The sequence below is a fragment of the Petaurus breviceps genome, unplaced genomic scaffold, assembly GCF_028583685.1.
Source record: "Petaurus breviceps papuanus isolate PSGF00001 unplaced genomic scaffold, PetGlider_PUasm1.0 90804, whole genome shotgun sequence".
Taxonomy (NCBI): Eukaryota; Metazoa; Chordata; class Mammalia; order Diprotodontia; family Petauridae; genus Petaurus; species Petaurus breviceps.
The window spans coordinates 2,833,376-2,855,911 of record NW_027187348.1 but is presented as its reverse complement, the minus strand read 5'-3'; the positions used below and the strand labels follow the sequence as shown (position 1 = coordinate 2,855,911).

Genomic DNA, 22,536 nt, shown 5'->3' with positions numbered 1-22,536 from the left:
GTGTGTGTGTGTGTGTGTGTGTGTGTGTGTGTGTGTGTGTGTGTGTGAGACATGTTTTGTAATAGGTTTGATGTTATAAATGGTGTTCAAATTCTAGAATACCATCTACTTTTCAGGTACATTATAAGAAACTGCTTTTAAGTATAAACAGATTGTAGGTACCTAACCATAGTCACAACAATGGGAAAATGCATATTAACTCTTAAACATGCAACTTACAAAAAGAACTTTGAGACACAATCTTTTTATAAGTTAGTGTTTGCTAATATGTTTTGATTTAGCCCTTCAAGAAGTTTCTACTCAGTACTATATAAATGAATACAGAACCATCAATTCTGTGCATAAAATACAATCAGACTCTAAGAAAGGATAAATTTACTCAAAACTGAATATATACTCCACTGCACTTCTAATGCAATTCAGGCTATAAACTCTCAAGTTCATTATATATATGTCAACTCTCATGGCAAAGTGTGGGAAGGGTTGCTGGACTATTAAAAAGCTGTCTGTAATTTCATATTTCCACAAATATAACAATTTTAACATAAATCTTCACACTAGTTTCAAACACACAAGGCTACCTGAAAGACCTCAAGATAATTCAACACAGTGCAGTATACATAAAAGTCACTCAAATATTATATAATAGTAATCTTCATAATGAATTAGAAAATCAGGTGCAAGTAAATTTATGTTTCATCAATCTGGATGAGACCTGAAAATTGCTGTTAAATTGAAGTTAAGTTTAAATGTAAACCCTCTATTGCTATGCAAAGCAGGGCCAGTAGTGATCATTTTATTTGTTTAAAGCAGTAGTGAAAAAGGCTTTCTGCTGAGGACCAAAGGCCCACCAGTTGGTAAAAAAAAAAAAATAATAATAAAGTCAGCTGAGAGCCACATGGAAGTGTAACCTAAATGTGAAGTTTAGTTTGTGAGTTGTTTTTTTTGGGGGGGTAAAGAATGTTTACAATGTTTAAAACAATTAACATCCATCCATCTCTGTTCTTTTGGACCATCTCCCCTGCTCCAAACTTACCTTCCTTTAAAGTCTTGATCTTACAGTTAACCACTTCAACTATATATTGTCCCCCATTTATATTCACATCCTTTTTTTTCCTTAATCCTGGGGAACCACCTGTTACTACTTGTTATTCTGCTAGAGAAGAAAGTCGTAGCTATGCTGCCTAGATCCACTACAAATTCATAAGATCCAATCTGAACTGAGGCCACGCTGCTGCATCGCAAGTCTTCTACTCATCTTTTACTCTCCAAAGCCGCTTTTTCTCAAGCCCCCAAGTCCAAACCTTCCCCACTCATTTTCAGCAGGTGACCCTGTCTCTTACTTTATTAAGTCATCTGATATGAAGTCCCTTAAACCTTTAAATTTATGCCCTCCTTTATCCTCTTTCCTTCCCTTGAATGTACAGTCCTTCAGTTTCACAAGAGATGTTCCTTTTCCAGGTCAAAGCTAACTCCTCTACATATACCTTTGATAGCTTCTCCTAATTCCCAGTAACCTAGCTTTTTCAATCATCCTCTCTTTCTCAAGCACCTTTATCTCCTTGTCTGATTGGCAACTTTTCCTTGACCCTGTTCACTCCCAATCAAACAAGTGATCTTTTCTTTCTCTTCTTAATCACCTAGCCTTCCAAAGTTGTGTAACTCACCACTTCCAGCCTTACAATCCAGTTTCTGTTCCAACACCTTTTGAATCTGCTCTTATTATCATTCATGACCTCTTTACTACCAAATTCAATCGCATTTGAAAATTCCTCATGTTCTTATATATTCTCTTTGAATTTTGATGCTGTAGAAAAATGGTATCAAACTCAAACAGGATACCAAAAATAGGAACCACTAAATGTGGGCTGCATATTGACTTAGAAAACCACATATTAATGTTTCCTGTCTTTTATTGATTTTGTTAAATATTTCCAAGTTACATTTTAATCTAGTTTGGGCTGCACTCAGGAATGCTGTGGGACACATGTGGACACCTCTACTGTAGATAATCCCTTTCTTTGACTTCACTGACACCACACTGTTCTTTCCTTAATGCTTTGTCTAGTTTCATTTGCTGTCTCACCCTCCCATTTCTTAACTGAGTATCTTTTAAGGTTTGGTCTTTAGCTACCTTCTCTAAATATACAACCCCCTCTCCTGCCCCACCTCATCTACTCTTACAGCTCCAGTGGTGTGTAAATAACTCCTCTTAAGGACTTTCACCAAGACCTTGCCAAAATTCTAGTCCTTTATCACCAACTATCTGCTGGATAGCTACTTGCCAGAACTCTAAATTTTATGAGCCCAAAATTAATTCTATGAAACCTGCCCCTACCACTAATGCATATATTTCCTTTGATTGTACTAACATTTGGGCTCAGTCACTCAGGAAAGAGTTAACCACTCCCTTCCTTTTTCCCCTCATATTAAACTTGTAGCTTTATTCATATTTGATTTTTAATAAATGTGTTAGAAAACCAAAAAGAGGGGTGGGGCCCGTCATGGGTGCTAGGGAGCTCTTCTGGATGCCTGAAGGCAGAGTAGAGCCCTGCCCCACTCCTATTCCTTCTCCCATTAAAGAGTTGGGGTAGTGATGTCTGGACAGGAGAGAGTGGTGCTAGGTGAGGTACCCCTGTACTCCTGATCCAGGGGGCCAGACAGGACAAGTAGGGAGAGGGGACTGAGAATTTTTGCCAGAATCTGCAGTTTTCTGCTTTCTGATTGAATAATAAACCTTGGTTATAATTTTTCACTCTTCCTTCTGTTTCTCAATCATCTGCCAAATCCTAATAATTCTACTTTTCCTTTTTTTCCATTCCCACTGTTACCACCAAGTTTAGGCCATCATCACATTTCACATAAGCTGTAGCAGTCTCCTAACTGGCAATCCTAGATCCAATCTTTCTTCTTTCCAAACCATCCTTCATGCAACCCTTCTACTAAACATCTCTGATTACACCAGTCATACACTCAGAAACTTTCAACAGTCCCTTACTACCAACTGAATAAAATATAAACCCATTTTGACATTCAAGTTGCTATATAATCTGAGCCCAATATACTTTTCCAGTTTTTTTTTTTCCTGGCATTGTGAGACTCTGCTTGAAAATATCCTCTTTGCCTGGAGTAGATACTTCTCTCCCCTGCTTAAGGGGATATACTAAAATTTCTCTCTTCCTTATAGAACAAGTCTTGTTCCAACTCTTTTAGAATACCGATTCCTCCTAGCTGAAAGTGATCTCTCCCTCACAATTCTCATAGCAGCTTATCTGGAACCCTTCCCTGTCCTTACCACATTCTGCTTTATAGCACAGCTTATTTGCATCCATGTTTTATGTCCTCTTGTAGATTGTCAAGGATATGATATAATGGTAAATGATTTCATCTTTTTCAATCAATATGTATTTATTAAGTACTTATATGCTAAGTGCTGGGAATGTAAAGTTTACAATCTAATTGAGATTAGTAAACAAAAATGTATAAACAAGCTAAATACAGGATAAACAGGAAAAAAACAATTAACAGAGGGAAACACTAAAATTAAGAGGGACTGGGAAAGATTCCCTACAGAAGGTCACACTTTAGCTGGGTCTTGAAGGAAGCCATGAGGCCAAGATGAAGAGGGAGAGCATTCAGGCATGGGGACACAGAGAAAATGCCCAGGGCCAAAAGATGTTACGGGTTGTTGTTGCTGTTTTTTTTTCATTTTTCAAATGCTTTATTAACTTCTGATTTACATCATTAATTTCCGCCAGATTTTGAGTTACAAATTTTTTCCCAGTTTTTCCCCTACCCACCGCCCCAAAATACCAGTCCCACAGGATATCCCCTCCTCCAATCTGCTGTCTCCCATACCCCCTCGGATTTTTCCAGTAGGGCATGGTGAACCTCTCTCTATATATATCTTCTTTCCCAATTACATGTAAGATAGTATTAATAATAGTATATATAATTTTAAACATTTGATTTTAAAATTTTGAATTCCAGATTCATTCCTTTCTTCCCTTGTCACCCACCCTTACTGGGAAGATAAGCAGTTCTGTATAGATTGTACATGTGTAGCTAATGCAAAACATTAACATAGTAGATATATTATAAAAGACTGACTATATTTCCCTCCCTCCTATCCCACCTCCCACTTGTTCTATTCTCTACTTTGATCTCGTCCCTTTTCAAAAGTGGGTGCTTCCAACTTCCCTCCCCCCCCAAGCCTGCCCTCCCTTCCATCATCCCCTCCCAATCCCCTTCCCCTTACTCTCCTGTAGGGTGAGATACCCTATTTGGTGTGTATTCCATTTCCTCCCCAAGCCAAATTCAGTGAGAATAAGACTGACCCATTCTCTTTTGCCTTCCTATTTTTCCCCTCCATTGCAACCCTTTTCCCTTGCCTCTTCTTTATGAGATAGTTTACCCCATTCTGTCTCTCTCCATCTCCTCTCATTATATTCCTCTCTCACCTCTTAATTTCACCTATTAAGTATCATCCCTTCCTATTAAATTGGTCCTGTGCCCTCTATGTATACCTGTAAGCATATATACACACATTCACACATGTATTCATACCCCCGTATACCCTCAGATATATATATATATGTATATATATATGTATGTATTCCTTTCAACTATTTTCATACTGAGAAAAGTTTCATCAGTTACAATTATCATTTTCCCATGTAGGAATTTAAGTAAATAGTTCAACTTTGATAAGTTCCTTATGATTTCTTTTCCCTGTTTACCTTCTCAAGCTTCTCTTGCTTCTTGTATCTGAATGTCAAATTTTCTATTCAACTTTGGTTTTTTCATCAAGAATGCTTGAAAGTCCTCTATTCCACTGAATGACCATATTTTTATCTGGAACTTGATACTCAGTTTTGCTGGGTAGGTGATTCTTGGTTTTAATCCCAGCTCCTCTGCCCTCCGGAATATCCTATTCCAGGCCCTTCAACCCCTCAGTGTAGAAGCTGCTAGATCCTGTGTTATCCTGACTGTGTTTCCACAATGTTCAAATTGTTTCTTTCTGTATAATATTCTCTCCTTGATCTGGGAATTTTGGAACCTGGCTATAATATTCCTAGGAGTTTTCTTTTTTGGGATCTTTTTCAGGAGGTGATCAGTGGATTTTTTCAACCTCTATTTTGCCTTCTGGTTCTAAAACATCAGGGCAATTTTCCTTGAGAATTTCTTGGAGGATGATTTCTAGGTTCTTTCCCTGATCATGGCTTTCAGGTAGTCCAATAATTTTTAAATTATCTCTCCTGGATCTATTTTCCATGTCAGTTGTTTTTCCAATGAGATATTTACATTGCCTTCTATTCTTTCATTTGTTTGCATCTGTTTAACATCATCTTGATTTCTCTTAAAGTCACTAGCTTCCCTTTGCTCCAATCTAAATCCGAGGGAAAGATTCTCCTCATTGAGCTTTTGAGATTCTTTTTCCATCTGGCAAATTCGTCTTTTCAAGGCATCCCTCTCTTCATTGCCTTTTTTAGCCTCTTTTGCCAATTGAGTCAGTCTGTTTTTTAAGGTGTAATTTTCCTCAGTCAGGCTGTTGACACTCATTTCCTAATTTTCTTGCATCGTTCTCATTTCCTTCCTAATTTTTCCTCCACTTCTCTTATCTGCTTCTTAAGGTCCTCTATGGCCTGTAACCAGCTTGTATTTTCCTTTGAAGCTTTTGGTGCAGGAGTTCCAACTTCACTGTCTTCCTCCTGTTCCATGCTTTGCTCCTTTTTGTCCCCCAAATAGGAGTCTAATGTTGGAGTCTTCTGTTTGTTTCCTTTGTCTGGTCATGTCGCCCCCCAGTCACGTGACCCCTGGGCTTTTTGCCCCAGTAGGACTCTGCCACCAGACAGGGGAATTTTCTTAGCTGCCGGAAGTATTAGTTGGGTGCCCTCTCTGAGGCCTCTGGCAAGCTGGTCATGTACCCCAGGACCTCCACCCTAGACTGCAATCCAGATCCAAGCAGGTTAAAGCCAAGAGCGATTACCCCTCAGACTAGTTGCTTGGTCCCCCTACAGTCTGCAGGCCAGGAGCTGAAGCTGCAATGTGGAGCTGGCATGACATCTCAGCGGCTTCTCACCCTGGGGGCAAAAGCCAAAACTCTTCCAACTACTGGTCCCAAGTCCACAATGCACTGACCTCTCACTCTGTCCTTCACATCTATGTGTTGATGAATCTGGAAACGGCCACAACTACTGGTGATCTGGAGTCCCTCTGGCCGCCACCTCTGGCTCCCATGGGCCTGGGCTTGGCTCCCAGAGCACTGCGCTAGCCGATTCCTGCTGGCCAGCTGGGCTGTACTCAGTGAGAGGTTAGCTTCTCTGTGTCATTTTGTGGGTTCTGCAGCTCCAAAGTTTGTTTAGAGTCCCACTTTTACATGGATTGGGGAAGGTGGAAGCTGGAACAGCGGGGAGGTCTGCTTCTACTCCTCCATCTTGACTCCGCCGAAATATGTATCTTCTAAGAATTTTATCATTATTAGGGCAGTCAGAAAGATTCTACATAGAGAGTGTGGGAGTGAGTTGATTATATTGGAATAACATTAAAAAGGAAATAGGCTCTCCTGGGGCTGGGGTCGGCTCCCAGAGCGCTGTGCTGGCCGCTTGCTGCCGGCCTTTCCTCAGTGGGATGTTAGCTTCTCTGTGTCATTTGGTGGGTTCTGCAGCTCCAAAATTTGTTTAGAGTCCTCTTTTACATGGATTGGTGAAGGTGGAAGCTGGAGCCTGGCAGTCCTGCTTCTACTCCACCATCTTGACTCCGCCCTCGTTATGTGTTGTTGATGAACATAAAGACCAATGTCACTAGATCAGAATACATGGGGGTTGGGGAGGGATAAGGTGTAAGAAAACTGGACGAGAAGGGGCTAGGTTATGAAGGCACTGAATGACAAACAGAAGGCTTTATATTTGATTCTGTAGATTACTAGAACCACTGGAGTTAGGGGGTGGGGGTTGCAGTGGTGATGACTGAACTGGCACTTCAGGAAAATCATTTTTGGCAGCTGAATGGAGGATGAACTGGAAAAGGCTTTTGTAATAGTTTAGGTGTAGAGGTGATGAGGGCCTGCAACAGGGTGGTAGCATTATCAAAAAAGAGGAACTGTATTCAAGAGATGCTGAAAAGTTGAAATCAAAATACCTGAGCAAGAGACTGAAGAGTGGAATGAGAGATAGTGAGGAGTTGAAGTTTAGATGGGTTTAAGGGATAAGATAGAGTTTGGTTTTGGATATGCTGAGTTTAAGACATCCAGTCTGAGATGTCTGAAAGGTAGTCACTGATGCAAAACTGGAAGTCAGTAGAGAGGAGGTTAGAGCTGGATAGAGAGATATGAGAATCATCAGTATAGAGATAATAATTAAATCCATAGGAGCTGATGAGATTACCAAGTGAAGTAGTAAGGAAGAGGGCACAGGAAAGAATCCTGTAGGACACTAATGGTTAGTAGGCATGACTTGGATGAGGATCGAGCAAAGTAGACAGAGAAGAATAATCATAGAGGAAGGAGAACAAGGCCAGAGTTTCATCCCAAGAACCTAGAGAGAAGACAATAATACGGAGGAAAGGATGACTGACACTCTCAAAGGCTGCAGAAAGGAAAATGAAGAATGAGGAAAGGGTACTGGATTTGGCAATTAGGAGATTATTGGTAACTTTGGAGACACAAGTTTCAAATGAATGATGAGGTTAGAAGATGGATTGTAGGGAATTAGAAGAGTGAGAGGAAATGGAGGTACCTATTTTAAATAGTTTTTTAAAGGATTTTGGCCAGAAAAGGCAAGAGATATAGGATGATGGTAAGTTAGGATGGTAGGATCAAATGAAGTTTTTATCCCCCCCACACTTAACAGTATTTTATTTTTCTCCAATTACGTGTAAAGATAGCTTTCAACATCCAGATTTATAAGCTTTTTAAGTTCCAAATTTATTGCAATCTGATATATGCTATACATATACAATTATATCAAACATATTTCCACATTAGTCATGTTGTAAAAGAAGAATCAGAACAAAAGGGAAAAAAAACACAAGAAAGAAAAAACAAACAAAAACGAGAAAATAGCATGTTTTGATCTGCATTCAGATTCCATGGTTTTTTTCTCTGGCTGTGGGTAGCACTTTCCATTGTGAGTCTTTTGGAATTGTTTTACATTGCTATATTGCTGGGAAGAATTAAATAAGTCTATCAAGGGGCGGCCAGGTAGCACAGCGAGTAAGAGCACCGGCTCCAGTGTTGAGAAGACCTGGAGATCGAATCCCAGGCTCAGACACTTAGCACCCACCCAGAAACACCTGGCCGTGTAACCTTGAGCAAGTTACTTAACCCCAATTGCTTAGGGGCGGCCAGGTGGCTCAGCGAGTAAGAGCACCGGCTCCAGCGTTGGGATGACCTGGATCAAATCCGGACTCAGATACTCAGCACCACACCCAGAAATAACTGGCCGTGTAACCTTGAGCAAGTTACTTAACCCCGATTGCTTTAAAAAAAAAAAATAAGTAAGTCTATCAAAGTAGGTTATCACAGTGTTGCTGTTACTGTGTACAACAGTCTTTTCCTGATTTTGCTCAGTCAAGTGAAGGTTTCTTAAGGGTTGGAGAGGTACAGGAATGTGAGTAGATAGCAGGGAAGAAGCCAGCACACAAAGAGTAAAGATAAATTGAGAGAGTGTGATGACAGTGGGCACACTCTATTGGAGATGGGATGGAATTGGATTGCTTGCTCAGGTAGAGGGGGTTGGCAAAAAAGTAGGGCCACCTCTTTGTGTGAGATGAGTGATGGTGGAGACAGTAGCAGAAGATTGGAGAGTGGGATAATGAGTTGATAAGGTATTCCCTGAGTCTTGCACATAGTAAATGTTCAATTTATGTATGCTGAATGACTTTATAGTATAAATTGATCATTTAAAAATTTTAACAGTAGAACAGTAAACTTTATTAAAGAAAAGGAACAAAGAAAAGGACAAGAGATCAAAGACAAGATAAACTGGAAGAGACATAAGCAATAGAGAAAGAAGGAAACTCATCAGGTTGTTAGGCAAACTAAGCTTTTATCATATCTAGTCATTCTCCTGGGTTGAAACCTTGAACAGTTCGTATCTTCTGACTTGCCTATGAAATTCAACTCCCCAAAGTGATTATTAAATTTAAGCAGTGCAAATAATGTATCAAGTACTAGGGAAACAAAGGAAAAATTAAAAGAGAATTCCTGACCTCAAGGAACTTATAGTCTGCTTTATTATTAGACAGATAATAATACAATGCAAATTGAGAAGAAAGAGAGAAAGCACTAATGACAAGGGTTAACAGGAAAGGCAATCTGGGGGACAGCTTCCTTCAAGGCTCAAATCAGGAACCAAGGTATCTTAAGTTTAGAATGCCCTCACCTGTAAAACGGGGATAATACTTGCAAGTTTCCACTCTTTGGGATTACCAGTCAGGCACAAAGTAACAAAGGTTGTTACATTTGAAAAGTAAGGTAAACTGAGGCACAACATTCCAAGCACATTCAATTTACTGGGACAAGAAATTACCAAAGGGGTCTCTTGATTCCTCAGTCAGTCAAAAGACCATGAGGTAGGGCTTGCCAGCCTTAATACAGTTTTGGGAAGTACAAGAAAACAAGTAACAGGGAGTATCACAGAGGGAAAACAACGATTGGTTACAAAGTCTGAAGTAGCATAGGTGTAAAAACAATAGGACCGGCTGGACATTTGAGGCTAGCAACAAGCCCCTCCTTCCATCCAGCTGTCAGGAAAGGTTTAAAGTCCTGCTCTTTAGTTGAGCAAAGATAACAGACTTCTAGTTACCCACCTGCATTCTATAAGGCTTGTTAGTAAAATAACAGATCTCCCTTAATGATACATGGGTATGCAAGGCTGTATCAAGAGGTAATTTATTTCTTTGAGTTAAGGTGATTTATAATAGCACAAATGAATTTAAACTCAGAGATGGAAAACTGAACTTCTGAACTTAACTCAAAGAGGAAGAAACACTGCACAGGCAGCTAATAGAATCAATTACAGAATGGAATCAAAATATAAAAAACAAAATCAATATTTTATTTTCTCAATGTCCAAGTGCCTTGTTATGCAGTCCTTTCAGATTCTTTGAGACCCCATTTTGGCGGGGAGACTTCAATAATTTGTCATTTCCTTCTCCAGCTCATTTTACAGATAGGGAAACAGAGGCAAAGTGTGACTTGCCCAGGGTGCCAAGGCTAGCAAGTGTCTGAAGCCAGATTTGGACTCGAGAAGATGAGTCTTCTTGACTCCGGGCCTTTTTCTATGTGTCACATAGATATACTTAACAATTCCATTCAATAACCCTTAAGAGCCTATAAGGTGCCAGACACCGGTGCTAAGCTTTGGGTATCGAATACATGAGTATACTCAAGAGTCTGTATGGCACTTAAGCTACATCACATAATGGACATTAGGCATTTAATCTTTTTAAAAAAATATAACTACGGTATTAACTCATTTTTAAAAGCTCACAAAGGTGGCTGGCTGGCCCACAAGACCCCCCCAGACTAGGGTTCCTGATCACCTGCGGTTAGTGTACCTGATTAGGAGGCTTCTAAGAAAACCTTTTCCAAAATGGGGTCTGCCCTCCTGGTGCGGCGACGCCCCTGAAGCGCTCCGCCGAACTGGAGGCGCTGCTCTTACTGCGCTGTCATCCTCCCATTCTCCCACCCTCTTTCCCCCCGGGCTGGACGCCCCGGGGCTCTCTCGCAACCCCTTCCCCCGTCCAGTACCGCCAGGCTTGGGGGAGAGCCAGCCCCAAAGGGCAGAGGAGGCGGCTCCGGTCCTCCGCTACCCCAGCCCCGCAGCGGTTCGCGAGGGCGGAGGCCGCCAGGGCTCCCCGCCCCCTCCAGCTCCAGGGTAGGACTTTAAACCAGGGGAGCCCCGGTCCAACAACACCCCTATCCCCGAGGCGCCGCTCCTTCCTTACGGTTGGAGAGATTCCCCCTCCCCCGGACTCCAATTTTCTGGAGGTCTACCTCCCCAAAGCCCCAGCTGACTGTCCGCCTGCTCTCACGCACACCCCGAAACCTGCACCTTCTCCCCTGAGTGGGGCCCGGACCGCTGCCGCCTCCTGCCCTCTCCTCGCGCCGTCAGCCGCCCCCGCTGCCGCACCTCCGCGCTCAAAGGACGTGCGGCTGGGCCGCTCTCCGGCCTCGGTTACCAGGGAAGGAGGGAGGAAGCCCAGGAGGGGGGCGGGGCGAGAAGAGGGCGGGAGCGAGGCGCCGACCAATCAGAGGAAGGGGGCATAGGCTGATATGACGGCGAATCGCGCGACCAGTGGGAGCGAGGCCATTGGCGTCATGTGCCGCCCGCACCCTGGGGCCGGTCCGTGGGCTTTCTGACCGTAAGCCCGGGCGTTGGAGGGAGGGGGCGGAGCCTCGCTGTGGGTTTCAGCATAGGTTGATTTTGGTGCTAATCCTGGGGGGTCCTGTTCACCTATTCCCCTCCCCTCTCATTCCTCTCGGTTCTCCAGCTGCTGGAACTCGTGTAGGAAAGGTTGTCACACACGGGTCACTTTTGACCTGGGAGAGTTGTGCGTGTCAGAGCCCCCTCCGGGGAGTACTAGAGTCATCCTCAGGATTTGATCCCGAGGCCTGTCTCTTTTCACCAGACGGTGATCCCGGGCTTGTTGTTTTCTCCCCCAGGGTCTCTAGTTTCCTCTTCTCTAAATTGAAGGGGTTAGTGAGATCCCTTCCAAGCTTAGATCTGTGATCGCACTTTAACGCAACTCCACAAAGGGAGCCCCATCCCCAGAATTCTTTTTTAGTTTTTGACCCCCCCAGAATTCTTAATGCAGTTTTAAACGTTAATCCAGCCTCTTTACTCAGCTGTCAGCTTGAGCTTCCCAAAGCCTGGATAGATCTGACCAGGTGTCTCGTCCTCCCCGCCGGCAACCACTGGACTCCATGGCTCCATGGCTCCTCCAGAAGTCGAAAAGAAAAGCTTCTGGGGCTTGGCGTTTAAAGCCTTTCCTAATCTGTTCCCCCTCCCCCCGCTGCCCTCTAGCCTTTGACACCTTCCTCCCGGATTCGGAAACCATGTTTTTGTACTTGGCACAAGGCCGCTTTCAAATTTCAGCTAAGGTTCCACGTTCTGCAAGAGATGTTTCCCAGTCCTTGAAAGTAGTGCCTTCCTTCTGAGACTACCCCCAATTTATCCCATCTCTATCTTGTTTGTACATAGATATTGTTTTTGTTTGTTTGTTCTGGGGAACTATGTCTCCCCCGTTGGACTACGCTCTGTGAATGCAGCCTTTCTTTGTGTCTTCAGTGCCTGGCACATAGTAGGTACTTAGTAAATGCTACTGTACTATGTGATTGCTATTTGCTGAGGATACTAAGACAAACAACATCCTGGCCCCTGCCCTCAAAAAGCTTGTATTACTGTGACTGTGTGTGCTATGCTATAGCTCAGTACCAAGTTGTTGAATTTTCAGTGTGAGCACTTATTTACACCCCAGAAATGGGTAAACACTACAAATAGGGGCTTTATTTATTGTGTTATTAATTGTCTAGACTTAAGAAAGTGATGGAGAAAATAATGAGATTGAGTTTAAAGTAGCACACTCCTGATATTAAAACAAGATCGGTAGGAAGTGATAGTTGCAAAAGAGATGTTAGACAATGTGCCCTAAGAAAACTTCAAGTGGGAGCCAGCAGGCACAATAATTTCAGTTTAAAGTGGCATGAGGAAAGAGTATAAGAGGCGGTGTTTAAGTTGAGTTTTGAAGAAAGTCCAATTCTAAGAGGCAAGGTGGAAAAGAAAGTTCATTCCTGGAATGGGGTGCAGCCAACAGGAATAAACAGGGCAGGAGCTGGCAAGTCTATTTCAGGGAAGAGCTAATAGTTAATTTTTGCTGAATTTTAGAGAGAGTAATGTTTTTTTTTTCTTTTAAAAAGTTGGGGGTGTGCTAGAAAGTTAGCTTGTAGGTAGATTGTAAAAGGCCTTAAAAGGAGGATAAGGAGCCTCTGAAGGATTTTTATGTGGTGAGAACTACTCCCTTGTAAAGATTATTTTGGTTCTTTTGTGAAGGATGGGTTAAACCAGTTTGGGAAGAATTTAAAGACTAGGAGAGCTTTTAGGATGTTATAACTGGTGAGTAGTGTTAAGGACTTGAGATAGAGTGGTGGCTAAATTAAGAAGGGATTGGATATGAGTAATGTGATACTAGAACCACAAGCCTTGGCAACTAATTGGATTTAGGTGAGGATGATGGAAGGTCAAAGATGACTCCAAGATTATGAATTTTGGTGACTAGAAGGATGATCTGATCCTTTAAGGGAATAGGGTAATTTGGAGACTTTCTTAATTGACAATGAATCATCATCACTAGGCATTGGGTCTGTTTGACCATCTAATTAGCTGCAGTTTAACCACATTGTTTCTACAAGAATAGCATCAAAGACTTTGTTAAATGCCTTCCTGAACATAATAGTTAAACTGTGTCTACAGTATTTTACTAATCTGCTTTGAAAAGAATAAGTCTATAAAAAATGTTTAGTTTGGTATGACCTGTCCTTGCTTGTGACAAGCATTTCCTTTTCTAGGTGTTTACATACCATTCCTTGAATTTTGCAGTCTAGAATTTTGTAAGATCAAACTGCCTGGCCTGTAGGTTGAAGAATACATTTCCTCTATTCTTTTGCTTTCTTTTTAAATCTGGGCAACATTTGACCTTCTTCAAACCTGTGGTAGCTCTTCAGTTCTCCATACTTTTTCAGAAATTTCATATGCTGTCTCAGTAATCACTGATGACAATTCTGAAAGTAGCCAAAGATGTAGTTCATTTGGATCTTGTGTTTTGAACTTATTTTGGGTAAGAATTGTCTTTCTGGGGCAGAGTCAAGATGTTGGAGCAAAAGCAGGAATTTATCTGAACTCCTGGGTGAATTCTGTCACTAACCTCTAAAAAGTGAATCTGAATGGATTTTAGAGTGACAAAATCCATTGGGAGATAGAGCGTGGCAGATTCCCAGTCCAGGAAAGTGCCCACATAGGACTGGGCAGGGGGAACGTGGAGTGCCCGGGGGCTTTACCAGCATGGACCTGAGAACAAACCACAGCGGAGTGAGAGTGGCCCCAGCCAGCGGATTTGCCCACCACAAGGGGGATTCATAGCCATCTCATTGCAGGATGGAGAATCTCTGTTGGAGCTGGGTAAGAGAAAGTGCAGGCCCCTCCCCACCTGCCACAGCAGCTTCTTCTGGGGCTATCAACCCACAGCCTGGATTTTAAAAATCACCTACCTGAACTTCTGGGAGCCAAGATGGCAGAGTAAACCCTAGTTGCTCTAATCCTCCTCCCTGACCCTGAAAACCCAGAGATTATTGCCCTAGTGTAAAATCCTGAAGTAGTGGAAGCAGCAGCAGGCTTGGGAGTCCTAGAGGAAGCTGTGCTGAGCCTGAAGGGAAGGGTAGGAGGTGTCCCAACAAACCTCATCTCAGCTGACCATGGGGGGTGGAGCCAGCAAGCACTAAGATCAGAAGCCTAGTTGTGCCTTAGCACAATCAAGGAAATCTGTAAACACCAGCACCTCAGGCTACCTGCTGCTGAGCCTGCCTGAGCTGTATACCAGGTGTACAGACCCGGAAACCTGAAGTGGCCAGACCACCCCTCCCCCACACTTTACTCTGTGAGCCTCAGGGTAATCCAGGGGAAATACTAAGAGTCCTGGCCTTGGTCTCAGACTAGACACCCAGAGGCTACAGCACACAAAGTCAACAACCAGGCCCCTAGCCCCCTAACTTGAGAAGTGTGGGTCAGAGCCCTCTATTACCCAGAAGCAAAAATCCACTTTAAAAAGCCAGGAAATAGGCAATCACAATGAGCTGGAAACAACTTGGAAAGGGAAGACCAAAGACAATTGAATCCTATTATTGTGAACGAGAAGAATCACTTTCAGGAGACACCATTGACTCTATATCCACAGCTGAGACCACAGAAGGAAATATGAACTGGGTCTCAAGCCCAAAAGCATTCTTGGAAGAGCTCAAGAAAGATTTTAAAAGCCAAATTAGAGAGGTGGAAGATAAATTAACCAATTCTTTTAAAACATACATTGGCCAAAATGGGAAAAAAAAATCTCACTGAAGAAAACAAATCCTTAAAAAGTACAATTTGTGAACTGGGATGTGAGGTTCAAAATCTAACTGGAGAAAATACCTCCCTAAAAATGAAATCTGAACATATGGAAAAAGAGCTTCAAAAACTAACAAAGGAAAATAATTCAGTAAAAATTAGAATCAGTCAAGTTGAAACTAATGAGTCTATGACACATCAAGAATCAGTCAAACAAAACATAAAGATTGAAAAATTAGAAGAAAATTGGAAAACCAACACAGCTGGACAACAGATCTAGGAAAGATAATCTAAGAATTATTGGTCTACCAGAAAGCCATGATGAAAAAAACAGCCTGGACAACTGTAATGTATGCCAAGGAAAGGCAACTTCCCAAGGTTCAAAATACCAGCATAGGTGCTCTCCATTTTATTCAGTGACAAATTAAGAACAGAGAAGGTCAAAACATGACATCATTCAAAATACAGCATTTACTAAGTGTGATTAAATAATCTCCAAGAACTACCCCACCCCAGGACCTTACATTCATTCAATCAATTACAAAGTCCCTGTTCTAAATACTACTCCACCCCTAGGCTGTACCTTCATTTAGTCCACCACAAAGCCCCTCTTCTCAAATGGAGATTAGTTTCCAAACATAAGTAAAGTACATTTATTTGTTCAACCATAGAACACAAAAAGGTCAAAAGTTCCCCACCCCTGGATCACAATTGAATCTACCCCAGAGTTACATCAAGTTTAAGCACAGCACTTAATACCCAAATGGAGGTCTTTTCTTCATCTTGACATGAGGCAAGTTCTCAGCAATCTTAGTTCCTGGGGAGACAAGGCTTAGCAAGGCCACAAGATACATTGCCAGTCCCTTCATTAATTCATCCTCTGTCTGTAGAACAGTCCTAGAACCCCTGAAAACATTAGCAAAACCCTCTCTCAGGATTTCTGTAAACATACAACAAGAAAATCCTTCTTCAGGGCTTCTGAACTAACAGAAAGGTTCCCAGACCCCTGCAACAACAGCACTGTCCTTCACCAGTGGACAGCATTCACTCTGTCTGCAGGACAGTCTCCAGACCCCTGCAACAACAGCACTGTCCTTCACCAGTGGACAGTATTCACTCTCTGTCTGCAGGACAGTCTCAGTAGCTCTGAACCAACAGAAAGGTTCCCAGACCCCTGCAACAACAGCACTGTCCTTCACCAGTGGACAGTATTCACTCTCTATCTGCAGGACAGTCTCAGGAGCTCTTAGCCAACAGCCAGGTTCCAGGACTTCTTCAACAACAGGACTGTCTTTCACCAGTGGACAAATCTGGCAAAACAACATCAAAACAGACAGACAAAGTACCAGCAAAACCAGCCATGTCTCCTCAGTCCTTGGCAGCTCCGGGGACAGGTCTCAAAAGTCCAGGGCGATTCAAAGTGGCCACCAGCAATCCTCTCAGTCTCTCTATCTGCCTCCACGAGGTGCTGCTTCCAAAAAGTTCTTCTGCCTCTCTCTTGTCTCTCCAAATCTATGTCACCAGCTCCTCCCAGTTCAGGACTCTCTTTTCACATCAACAAGTCCATCCCACAGGTGGGATTAACAAGCTCTGGGTTTTAACACAATCAATTTGAAAACCAAGCCAATACAGGGGAATCTTTATATTCCATTACTATCACAACAACATCCTCCAAGAAATTATCAAAGTAAACTGTCCAGAGGTCCTAGAATCAGAGGGCAAAATAGTTATTGAAAGAATTCACCAGACTCCTCCTGAGATTCCAAATTGAAAACTCCAAGAAATATAGTAGCCAAATTCCAGAATTATATATCAAGGAGAAAATACTGTAAGTAGCCAGAAAGAAACAATTCAAATAATGTGGAAGTATAGTCAGGATCACACAGGACCTAGCAGGCTCTATTTTCTTTTTTTTTTTTTTAATTGATTTATTTTTAGTTCTCAACATTCATTTCCACAAAATTTTGGGTTACATTTTTTCTCCTCATCATTCCCCTACCCCCACCCCAAAATAGCAAGACCACTGAATACCCCTTCCCCCAATCTGTTCTCTCCTATATCCTCCTCCATGACCCCCCTAACTTTCTAGCAGGGCAAGATGGACCTCTATACCCCAGTACTTGTACATCTTATTTCCCAGTTGCATGTAAAAAACAATTTTTTAAAAATGTTTCTTTCTTTTAAAATTTTTTTGTCTTTATTAATTTGTTTGTTTACTTTGAGTTTACAAGATTCAGTTCCCCAGTTCTTTGAGTTTCAAAATTTCTCCCCCTCCCTTTCCTTCCCTCCTTCCCTCCCCCCCTCCCCCATGGCAGCATATAATCAGGTATAGGATCTGCAGATACTTTCACATTAGACATTGGTCAGGTTACAAAGAAGGATTATATCAGATGGAATGAACAATGGGAAAGAGGAAACCAAACTGAACATGAAAAAGAAAGAGAGCAGGTAATTTGGTTCAATAAATATTTCTTTCTAAAACTTTGAGTTGCGAATTTTTTCTCCTCCTCTCTCCTCACCCTCCCCCAATTGGAATACAAGCAATTCAATATAGGTTGTACATGTGCAGTTACCCAAATCATTTCCATAGTTGTCACATTGTGGAAGACCAACTATATTTCCCTCCATCCTATCCCACCCCCCACTTATTCCATTTTCTCCTTTGACCCTATCCCTTTTCAAAAATGTTTGCTTCTAACTACCCGCTCCCCCAATCTGCCCTACCTTCTATCATCCCCCCTCCTATCCCCTACCCCCCTTATTTTCCTGTAGGGTAAGATACCCAGTTGAGTGTGTATGTTATTCCCTCCTTAAGCCAAATTCAATGAGAATAAGGTTGTTGCATTCCCTTTCACCTTCCTGTTCTTCCCCTCCATTGTAACAGTTTTCTCTTGATTCTTTTAAATGAGATAATTTACCCTAATCTACCTCCACCTTTCTCCTCCCAATAAGTTCCTCTCTCATCTCTTAATTTTATTTTTTAGATATCCCTTCATATTCAACTCATTTTGTGCCCTCTATGTATACATGAACATACATATGCCCATGCTCACTTATGCACCCTCCTATACATGCATATACACACACACACACACACACATTCCCTTCAACTCCTCATACTGAGAACAGTCTTATGAGTTACAATTATCATTTTTCCATGTAGGAATGTAAATAGTTCAACTTTAATAAGTTCCTTATGTTTGCTTTTTTCCTGTTTACCTTCTCATGCTTTTCTTGCTTCTTGTATTTGAAAGTCAAATTTCCTGTTCAGTGCTGGTTTTTTCTTTTTTTCAAGCAATTGGGGTTAAGTAACTTGCTCAAGGTTACACAGCCAGTTATTTTTGTATGGGTGCCGAGTATCTGAGGCTGGAATTGATCCCAGGTCTCCCAACGCTGGGGCCGGCACTCTTACTCACTGTGTCACCTGGACGCCCCTCAGAGCTGTTTTTTTCATCAAGAATGCTTTAAAATCCTTTATTTCATTGAATGACCATCTTTTCTCCTGTAGCATTATACTCAGTTTTGCTGGGTAGGTGATTCTTGGTTTTAGTTCTAGCTCCTTTGACCTCTAGAATATCATGTTCTAAGCCCTTTGATCCCTTAACATAGAAGCTTCTAGGTCTTATGTTATCCTGATGGTGTTTCCACAATACTCAAATTGTTTCTTCCTGACTGCTAGCAGTATTTTCTCCTTGAACTGGGAATTCTGCAATTTGGATATAATATTCCTAGGAGTTTTCTTTTTGAGATCTTTTTCAAGAGGTGATCGGTGAATTCTTTCTATTTTGCCCTCTGGTTCTAGAATATCAGGGTAATTTTGCTTGATTATTTCTTTTTTCTTTTTTTTTGCAGTTCATAGTGGACTTTATTAATTTGTTTACTTTTAGTTTACAAGATTCATTACCACAACTCCTTGAGTTTCAAATTTTCTCTCCCACCATCCTACCACCCTCCCCCACCCCCGCATGGCAGCATACAATCAAGTATAGTATCTGCAAATACTTTCACATTAGGCATTAGTCAGGTTATAAAGAAGGATTGTAACAGATGGAATGAAGAATGGGAAAGAGGAAACAAGACCAAACAAGAAGATAAAAAAGGGCAGGTAGTTTGCTTCAATCTGGGTTCAATCACAGTTCTTTCTCTGGATGTAAACATCTCTCTCCATCATGAGTCTTTTGGGTTTAACTTATGTCTCTGGATTGCTGAGAAGAGTCCAGTTTATCAAATTGGTCATCACACTGTAATAAGAATGTAAATTTTAAAGATCTTCCCTGCCCCTAGGCTAATGTGCACCTGAAGCCTGGGGTGGGGGAGGCTTGTTTTTCAGTAGATACTTCTTGATTGGCCAGTGAGTCAATAAGGTTGTTACATTCTCTGAGCCAGGAGAAGGTTATATAAGCCCTGATGTGTAGCTTTGTTTTGGGACTCACTTTGAGAAGTGTTCTGTGATTTGATCTGAATTCTGGGAAGCCGTTGTTGAGAGTCCCCCGGCTTTGAAAAACCCAGAATGTGGAAACCCAGATGTTGACTGGGTATGGATGTAATGGTTGGACAGTTTGGAAATCTGTCTACTTGATGTTTCTGTCTTGATAATTCTGCCTGTATGCTTTGAGGTTCGGGGTGCTGACCTTTTCTCCTGAACAAGGTAAACGATATATGTCTGACTGGTTAAAGTAAGCTTGTTAACCCATTTTGAGTTGCTTTCCTTTAACAAAGCAGATCCAAGAACCTGTGTGAGCAGGCACCCTGGGGACACTGGGGTGCTTGCTGCTACACACACATACATTGTGTCTGTAATTGTGTGCAAATTCCTCCTGGCTCTACTCTTCTCAATCAGCATCAGTTTGTATAAGCCTCTCCAGGTAAATATGAAGTCCATCTGCTCCTCATTTCTTATTGCACAATAGTATTCCATAACATGCATATACCACAACTTGTTCAGCCATTCCCAATTGATGGGCACCCCCTTAATTTCCAATTCTTTGCTGCCACAAAAAGTGCTGCTATAAATATTTTTGTACATATGGGTCTTTTCCCCACATCTATGATCTCTTTGGGATACAACCCTAGAAGTGGTATTGCTGGGTCAAAGGGTATGATAGCCCTTTGGGCATAATTCCAAATTGCTTTCCAGAATGGTTGGATCAGTTCACAACTCCACCAGCAATGCATTAGTGTTCCAATTTGTTCACATCCTCTCCAGCATTTGTCATTTTCCTGTTTTGTCATCTTAGCCATTCTGACTGGTGAGATGTGGTACCTCAGAGTTGTTTTGATTTGCATTTCTCTAATCAATAGTGAATTAGAGCATTTCTTCATGTGCTTATAAGATAGCTTTAATTTCTTTCTCTGAAAACTGCCTGTTCATATCCTTTGACCATTTATCAATTGGGGAATGACTTGTATTCTTATAAATTTGACTCAATTCTCTGTATATTTTAGAGATGAGTCCTTTGTCAGAGACATAGGTTGTAAAGATTCTTTCCCAATTTCCCACCTCCCTCTTAATCTTGGTTACATTGGCTTTATTTGTACAGAAACTTTTCAATTTCATGTAGTCAAAATTATCCATTTTACATTTTATAATGTTCTCTAATTCCTGTTTAGTCATAAAGTCATTCCCTCTCCACAAGTCTGATAGGTAAACTATTCCTTGTTTTAGCAGACTGCTTACAGTATCAACCTTTATACCTAGATCATGAACCCATTTAGACTTGATTTTGGTATATGGTGTTAGATAATGGTCGATGTCCAGTTTCTGCCATACTATATTCCAGTTTTCCCAGCAGTTTTTGTCAAACAGTGAGTTCTTATCCCAAAAACCAGGGTCTGGGGGTTTATCATTTATAAAATTGTCATTTTTATTATATTAGCTCGACCCAGCCAGGAGCAATTGATATTTTTCCAATTAGTTAGATCTGACTTTATTTGTGTGAAAAGTGTTTTGTAGTTATGATCATACAGGTCCGGGGTTTGTTTTGGCAGGTAGATTCCCAAATATTTTATAATGTCTACAGTAACTTTAAATGCGATATCTCTTTCTACTTCTTGCTGTTGAATTTCATTGGAAATATATAGGAATGCTGAGGATTTATGTGGGTTTATTTTATATCCTGCAACTTTGCCAAATTTATTTGTTGTCTCAAGCAGTTTTTTACTTGATTCTCTAGGATTCTCTAAGTATATCATCATATCATCTGAGAAGAGTGATAGCTTGGTCTCTTCTTTGCCTAACTTGATTCCTTTGATTTCTTTTTCTTCTCTAATTGCTACTGCTAACATTTCTAGTACCAGATTGAATAAGAGGGGTGATAGTGGTTGCTTGGTCCCCCTGCAGTCTGCAAGCCAGGATCTCCTGAGATAGCCAGGCAATGGCAGCTGCATAGCCACCACGCCTCTTCCACTTCTCACCAGAAAGGCAAGGGCTGGACCATGCTTTAAGTCCCCTGTTCCCACAAATTTCCACACTGACCTTTTACTTTCTTTTTGGCATTTATGGGTTGATAATTCTGGAAACCAACACAGCTGCTGGTGATTCTCTCTCCTGAAGTCTGCTCTGGGTTGCTGTTGGTTGGGGCCGCTCTGGGCCTAGAACCACACAGCTCATGCCAGACTGTGCTCAGCTCCCAGACTGGTATGATAGTTTCTTCCTGTCGGCCTGCTGACATTTCTGTGGGAGTTTTGTTTCTTTTTGTCTCTTTGTGGATTCTGTAGCTCTAAAGTTTGTTTAGAGTCATTTTTTTACATGTATTGGAAGTGAATGGAGGGGAGCCCACACCAAGTTTGTGCTTCTGCTCCGCCATCTCGGCTCCACCCCCTGCCAGTAGGGACCTAGCAGCTTCTACATTAAAAGATCAAGGGATTGGAATATGATATTTCATAAGGCAAAAGAGCTTGAACGGCAACCAAAGATCAACTACCCATCAAAACTGAGTATAATCTTTCAGGCAAGGAGATGGTCATTCAGTGAAATAAGGGACTTGCAGACTTTCCTGATGAAAAAGCCAGAGCTCAATGGAAAATTTAATCTCCAAATACAAGACTCAAGAGAGATATAAGAAGGTAAACAAGGAAAATACACACACATACATACACATGCACACACACATAACTTGTGATTTAATAAGAGCAAGCTGTTTACATCCCTATATGGGCAGCTGATAGCTGTCAATATTGAGATTTATATGATTATTGCGACACTTAAAAGTGATATACATAGATAGAGGGTGTGAGTATAAATGAACTACTCTGATGATAAAAAACCTTATTAAAGGTACAAAGGGATTGTGATGCGAGAAAAGGAAAGGAGGAGGCAGAAAAGGGTAAATTATGCCACACAAAGAGGCATAAAAACATACTATAGTAGAAGGAAAGGAGGGAAGGAGTGTATCAGCAATGCCATATTCACAATGCCTATGGAGATTACAGATAT

The 22,536-nt window shown here is 41.6% G+C and overlaps 1 protein-coding gene and 1 long non-coding RNA gene across 3 annotated transcripts in view; one reads left to right on the top strand and one right to left on the bottom strand.

Annotated features, from left to right (window-relative positions):
• SC5D (sterol-C5-desaturase) overlaps positions 1–11,182 on the bottom strand; it is an 18,088-nt gene extending 6,906 nt beyond the window's left edge. The window contains exon 1 of the mRNA XM_069070072.1: positions 11,058–11,182. The gene's annotated coding sequence lies outside the window, so the exon portion shown is untranslated. The remainder of the gene's footprint in view (positions 1–11,057) is intronic.
• A 73-nt stretch (positions 11,183–11,255) lies between these two features.
• Positions 11,256–22,536, top strand: part of LOC138147556 (uncharacterized) — a 102,920-nt gene continuing 91,639 nt past the window's right edge. For both annotated transcript variants that reach the window (XR_011164844.1, XR_011164843.1), the window contains exon 1: positions 11,256–11,367. This is a non-coding gene — a long non-coding RNA (uncharacterized lncRNA). The remainder of the gene's footprint in view (positions 11,368–22,536) is intronic.